The sequence below is a fragment of the Elephantulus edwardii genome, unplaced genomic scaffold (genome assembly GCF_000299155.1).
Source record: "Elephantulus edwardii isolate Elephantulus edwardi_28Jun2011 unplaced genomic scaffold, EleEdw1.0 scaffold00024, whole genome shotgun sequence".
In the NCBI taxonomy this organism is placed as follows: domain Eukaryota; kingdom Metazoa; phylum Chordata; class Mammalia; order Macroscelidea; family Macroscelididae; genus Elephantulus; species Elephantulus edwardii.
Window position 1 is genome coordinate 14,908,967 of NW_006399774.1, and position 7,274 is coordinate 14,916,240.

General features: G+C 46.3%; 1 protein-coding gene across 1 annotated transcript in view; it reads left to right on the forward strand.

Moving 5' to 3' along the window:
• MAP3K4 (mitogen-activated protein kinase kinase kinase 4) overlaps positions 1-7,274 on the forward strand; it is a 110,260-nt gene that overhangs the window by 65,231 nt on the left and 37,755 nt on the right. The gene's annotated exons all lie outside the window — the stretch shown is intronic.

Sequence of the window (7,274 nt, forward strand, 5' to 3'; positions counted from 1 at the left end):
ACAGAACAGTGTCATTGATTTCACATGCAAGCAAGATTCTACTGAAGATTATCCAAAAACGACTGGAACAGTACATCAGCAGAGAACTGCCAGAACTCCAGATGACTGGTTAGGTGGAGGGAACATAAAAAAAGGACAGCCCTGGACCCCAGGTGGATTGGCAGTGACTGCAGCAGTGGTTGCAAGTGTGTCAGGAGGTGTGAAGATGGCACAGGTGCAGCAGGGTGCAGATCGCTGTTCACTGGGCCGCTGAGTCGTACTCAGCTCGATGGCATGGACCCCCACCACCCCCATCACCACTGGTCCCACTGTACTCCTGCCTGCCCCTCTCAGTTGCCCTGCTCCACTTGTCTTTTTCTCGAACGACCCAGAGAGTGAGTAGCTGGGCACATGGGCCGTGAACGCTGGGCTGTGGCTGTTCACCTCGGCTGTTAAGGAAGCTGCCTGGGCAGCACATACACTAATGAGCGAAGTGGGCTTCCCTTTGAAGGCTTGGTTTCCGGAGCCAGCAGATGGCCTTCTGCTCAATCAGGGTTTTTAGACCAGCTCTCAACAGAGTCTCCATGCTCCCACTTTTCGATATAGTTGGTTTGTAAACAAGTGAAGATTAAGCAGATCAAAAGATCTTCCCCCTTGAATTTAAAATGGACAATATGGCCCAGCAGTGAATGCCTGGTTAGCATCTGACAGACACCCTGGCAGTCGGCCAGGCGTTGGTGTTCAGTCACTGTGCGGAGGGCAAAGTCCTGGGACGGGACAGCGACCATTCAGCACTGAGGACACTGGTGGACTCCACATATGGTGAGCGGACCAGATAGTGCCCACGCCTGTACCAGCGCCATGACGGGGTGCAGCTTGGACCTTTGGTCCCTGGAGCCTCCTTTTCCGAGAGTAGCTCACCAGGCCTTTCTTCCTGGTCTTAGTCTAGAAGCTGTCGTGAAACCTGTTTGATGTCATATCGACATGCAGACCCCGGTGTTGGAGGGGTGGTGGCTGCACGTGCCCTGGACCCCCATGTGGAAGGCAGGGTGCTACCACGGAACCAGGACCCCACGTGTCAGTCGAGTCCACTCCCACCCTGGCTGCTCTCTGGGGCCGAGGAGAACTGCCTATGGACTTGGCAGGGCTGAGCATCTTTACAGACACAGGCTGACCTTGCCCTCCTCCCGTGGGCAGCTGAATGCTTTGACCACTGCACCGTGAGGGTTCCTTGATACTTAGGTTATTGTTGTTGTGTACCATTGAGAACTGACCCATAGCTGACCCTCCAGTGGGTTTTCAGAGGCAGTTAATTCCATGGGTGGAGATTTCCCATCCTTCTCCTACAGAGCAGCTCAGGGACTCAAACCATGTGCCTCTGGGGTTGCAGCACAGCTTCTTGCTACTAGGCTACCTGAGCGTCCTGATAATTAATGGAAATAATTGTATATAAGTTCATAAATCTTTTCTCTCCTTTCTTTTTTTTTTAATAAAAAAATCTGTGTTTAATTATGATGATGTATAGTAAATGGATTAATGGTATTTCTGCTTAAATCCAGCAAGATCGCTGTGATTTGTTAGTTGTTGTGAAGAGTCGTTGAATGAGTGCCAAGTCAGCCACCGGCCGCACAGCAGAACATGACCGAGCATTGCCTGGCCGTTCGGCAGCCTCACACTGGCTGCTGTGTGGGGCTCGTAGTAACCGCTGTACAGAGCCCACCATGGCCATGGAGCTCGTAACCGCTGTGCAGAGCCCACCGTGACCGTGGAGCTCGTAGTAACTGCTGTGCGAGAGCCCACTGTGACCACAGAGCTCGTAGTAACTGCGGTGCCCAGCCCATCGTAACCACATGCCAGTCCTCTGCCGTGTGCACCTCCTTTTCTCCACAGACGCTCTTTTTTCCCAGGCTTGATGTCTTTCTCCAAAGATCAGGCCCTCCTGATAACACACCTGACGTCTGGGACACAGTCTTCTACCCTCACTTCTGTTTACCGTTCTGGCCACATTTCTTGGCCGACAGGTGCTTGTTCTTCGGCCGCCGTGGACTCACTCTTCTTCACTGTCACCACAGTTCAAAGGTCTCTGTCCTCTGGTCTTCCGTACTCGTTTTCCAACTGTCTTAGGCATGTGAGGTTGAAAGTGCCATGGCGCATCGGGTTACTCTGAGTCCCGAGGGTGCCATCCCTCCTCTTTGGCACTTTGAAGAGGTCCTTTTGTGAATGTATAATGTGATTTCTTTATAAGATCAGGTTCCTGAGAGCAATTTGCTCGGCAGATAGATTGAGCAAGGGTGGGGATAGGACAAAACATTGACACACATTGTTACGGGTTTTAAACATTAGAGAGTGTCCTTCCAAATTAGAACTATTTTAGATAGAGGGATTTCTCTGTTTATCTTAGAAGGGGTGTTGCATTGAAATATAATCCTAAGTTAGCAAAGAACCCCTTTTTATCTGGTTTTAAATGAACTTTTTCTCTGGCTGTTTGTCATTGATAATCTTGCTGTCAGCCAGTTTCAACGTAGTTGAAGGTTTCTGAGGGAATGGCGTGACTGAGGAGGTCGACAGCCACAGCTGTGCTCCCCTGGTAGCTGTCTCGTAGGGCGAGGGCAGTAGGCAGCGGAGAACTTGGACTTTGGAGCCCTCCAGAGCTGAGTTCTTACTGTAGTTCTAACGCTTTCGCTGTATCACTTTTGGCATGTTCTGGGTTTATTTTAATTTTTTGCCAATTTTTATACTCCTTCTGTATAGAGTGCTATTTTCTTTCTTTTTTTTTTTAAATAGCATTCAGTTTATTACAGATATTTAGTATTGGCTTCCCACATTTCCCCCATTTTGTTTTTATCATGTTATCCTCTAGATGATGGGTTGATATATTTTTTTAATATATATATATATAAATTTTATCTTCGGATTGTAGTGAAGGAAGACGAAATCTCATTATTTATGCTGCACTCAGTAAAGGGTAGGCCATTAAATGTCGTTATTTGTACCGTATCTAGTAAAGGATTGGCCTGTTCCTCTTCTCGTGCACGCACCTCAGTTCCCTCGTCTTCTCAATGACTGATTCCCTTCAAACCACCGGCACTTGGTTCTTCCCCTAGCATACGTCCTCCATTGAACCCCTCCGTTCAGACGTGCGTGGTTGCTGTTCGGCCTCCTCAGGCTGACCGCAGCTCAGAGCAGCTCTGCGTGACACGTGGCACGTCCCCGAGCATCCTCGCAGGAGGCGGCTCGAGCCCACTGCGGCATGTCCATCCTGGTCCGTCTTCTGGGGGTCGTCCTTTCTTTGTCTATGATACCAGAGAGGGATTGATCCTCTTGATACACATCCAAAGTAAGCAAAACAGAGTCCTACCGTCTACCCTAAGGAACATTCTGACTCCCCTTCTTCTAAGACAGATTTTATTTGTTCTTTGTTCAGAAGCCTATGAAGCTATCTCCAGTATTCAACAGCACCAAAGGTCTTCCTTTTTCAGCATGCATGTGGAGTGGTTGAACAAAACATGGTTTGGACCCTGTTCCTTTATCTTGAAATGTCCCTCCTCATTGCCTAGTTAATTTTTTTTTTTTTGCATCTCAGCTCATTACTTTTTTCCTCAGGGAAGCATCCTCAAATTCCTGACAGAGTTAAGATCTACTATTGTACATTCTTTCATAACTACATAACTCTCTCAGCATTGAACACCATTATAATTTTATATATATTTGTTTCATTGATGACAGACGCACTAGATTGTTAACTCCAGGAAGACAGGAACTGTGTCTTTGTTGTTATTGTTCAACTTTGTATTTCCTAGGCCTAATACAGTGTCTGGCACATAGTAGGTGCTCAACAAACTTGTTCAAAGGAAAAAAAAAACCAACAAAACATGGTTGGGGTCAGAAGTCTCTTGGCCTTCCAAGTGGTATCATTGCTTTTTAATATTTCAAAGAAGTCTTTTCCAGCAGGTGTGACCAGTGTCAGCAGCATCAGATTTTGTGACACCACTTCAGTGGGCGTTGATGGTGGATCCACGTAAAATGAGGCCCTTGGCAATTTCGGTCTTCTCTCTGTTTATTATTGATGCTGTTTATAGACCACTTGTAAGGATTCTTGTTTTCTTCGTGTTGGAATATATTCCGACCGATGATTGTAGTCTTTGATCTTCTTCAGTAAATGGTCTTTGTTTGAGCGAGCAGGTTTGTGTCACCTCTGTCTCTCAGGTGTTTGATTGTGCTGCAGCCTCGATCTTCACATCACCTGCTTAGTGCACAGGTTAGATCAATACGATGGAAGCTTCGGCATACAGCTTTCCTGATTGTATACCACGCAGTCTCCTGTGACTCTGTTGGAAAACTTGCCTTTTGATCTGTGTACTGGTTCCATGGGGGCCGCTAGATGTTAACTGCACGCCCCTGCACATTTCATGGTAATGCTTTCCTTTGCCTTCCCAAGTGTTCTGGAATTCTTATCCTTCAAAGTGTTACTCATAATTTGTTACGATCCACACAAGTACGGCCTGTGTAATCACTAAAATGCAGGTGGACATTTTTCTGGAATTCTCTGTTTTCAACCCAAATCCATATGTAATCAACAGTGGAAGCCCTTGTCCCACATCATCTTTTCAGACGGACTGGAATTTCTGACCGTTGTCTGTCAGTGTACAGAAGCAGTCATTTTAACATTATAAAAATATTGTTTGCATGTACATTAATGATAGTGTCTGGTAATTACTGCATCCTGTTGGACCAGCATTCTTTGGGATGGGCATGAACACGGTCGGCCACGTGGCTTCGGTTTCTTAGCAGCCAAGCGCACTCTTGGAGCGTTGTGTCCATTTGTTGAAGCGTTTCACTTGACTGTGCCAAGATCTTTGGTACAAGCTACTGAGCCAGCCAGCTGGAAGAGCTGCGTTTGCGCTCACTCCAAAGCTGCGCCAGTAGAAGTTTGAGGATTTAAAAATAGTTGCATCTGTACACCAGCATCTTGTATCTATGCCTGCAGTACAAGTTGAACGTCTTCCTTCAGTACCATTCGTTCTGGAACATGTGTTATATCCTGAGCTGGTTAAACGTCACCGGTTCTTTTTGGCACACCTGTAACCTTGAGTGTTCCCTGTGACATTCACTGTTCTGCACATACAATCTTTCAGTATTGCTGTTTGAGAGTTCATTTTTTTCCCTTCTTCACTTTTTGTACCTCGAGAAATGCTGGGAGTGTTCTGCCGCTTGGTTTTCTGGCTGCCTGGCTTTGCACATTTCGTCATAACCCTTTGTCCTCTCAAGCCGCCCTTTGAAATGTTTTTGTCAGCTCTTGCATTGCATCGTTCCTGCCGTTGGCTCCAGCTTCTCTGCATCCTCGCGCAGGTTTCAGGTCTCTTCTCAGCCGTCTTGGGCGCTGCTTCCCTACCTGGCCTCCCACCCTCTCGTGACGGTGCTTTCTCAGAGAGATCTGCAGCTTGCTTCTTCATTCTTCTGCCTCTCACCCTGGCCCCCAGTTTCTTCCAGTTCTTGTGGGGAAAAGACTCAAAACTCTTTTATGCTTCTGAGTAGCAGACTCGTCAGTGAAATATCAGTGAAATGTGTTCTTGTGCATTTTCTGTTTTTTTAAAATGTTCTTTATTGCTGTCTCCTTAAAGCATCATCTTACAGGCTGGGTTGGGGAAGACATTTTTTTTTTCTTTCTCTTGATAAACTAAAAATCATTATTCAGAACAGTTGTCACTGAATATATAGATGTTAAAATATAAGATGTAAAAATATATTGTACTTAGATTCTCTAAGTGTTCCCTGAACAACACACATTTCTTAGGTTCAAACTTTACAGTTCCAAGAGAGAAAAATACAGTATCACTAATCATGAACTAGAAATGAAGAAACAGCCATGGTTTCCAGTGATAGAGGCAGTAAACTTTATAACAGGAGAGAGGAAGTACTCGGTAATCTAATACGGACCTGTTCCAGCTGTTTGATTACCCAGGTAGTTCGTATACTTTGAGCTGGTGAAGTGACACTGCCATCACCCTGCTCCAGGTAACGTCATACAGAATAAAGGCAGTCATTGTCTGCACTTGACTCTGGGGCTGATTCTTTGTGAAATGCTTTATTTTCTTCTTGCCATAACCTTAATGCTTAGAATAAAGATGAAGAGAAAAAGGGAACAAAGGCAGCTTCTGTATTTTGTAAAATCATTCTTCAAGCTATAACAGGGCAGTTGTAAAAAACTGTTTTTTCCCCCTTAAAACATTTCTGAATTTGCAGTTGTCTATTTAAGTAAACTCCTATTTTTGCTTTTATTTTATAAGCATGACATTTGTGCCAGTAATGCAGATTGTTTGTAAATACTAACAGCTTCTAAGGACAGTGCTCCAGTTTAATTAATTGTCACCTACAATATGTCTGTGGAATCCCCTGACTTTTCACCAGAGGTTGAGGAATATATTGTTCCATCACCTTCCCCAGCTAAGTCAGACAGAATGCTACTTTATATGTAGGTTTTGAAATCGGAAACTCTGAAAACATGTAGGAGTTTCTGGTTTGTCTATCACATATGCTTTTCTAAGAAGGAGCCTTAACGTTACAGAGGTGAATTGCTAACTAAAACGTGGTTAATTGAAGCCCACGAGCCACGCTGGAGGAGAAAGACAGAGCCATTTCCTCACCTGCAGCTCTTTGGCTGTGGGAACCTGGTTGTCAGTTCTGCTCTGACCTACAGGAAGTCAGAATCGACGTCACAGTAGTGGAATAGGCTGAATTTCAGACCTGTGTGATTGAAATCTTCATGCTGACATGCTTGTTCTTCAGCTCTTTGGAGCCTGGACAAACATTTTTCCAATGTAGCATGTCTTTTGACATCTTGACTGCAGTGCCAAGGGTGTTGATTATGGATCCAAGCATCCAGGGTCCCTGAAGGCAGGGAGGGCGGAGCTTCCTCTCATGTCCTTTGGCATGTTGTTAGGAGGGGTCAGTCCTTAGAAAAGGACATCATGCTTAAAAAGGTCCAGGGGGTCAGCTAACAAGAGAAGAGCCTCAGCTGACAGCAACACGGGGACTTCAGCAGTGGACACGGGGGCCGCAGCATCGGACACGGGGACTTCAGCATCGGGCACGGGGACTTCAGCAGTGGGCTGGGGCCGCAGCAGTGGGCACGGGGACTTCAACAGTGGGCACGGGGACTTCAGCAGTGGACACGGGGGCTGCAGCATCGGACACGGGGACTTCAGCCGTGGGCACGGGGACCTCAGCAGTGGACACGGGGACTTCAGCAGTGGGCATGGGGACCTCAGCAGTGGACACGGGGACTTCAGCAGTGG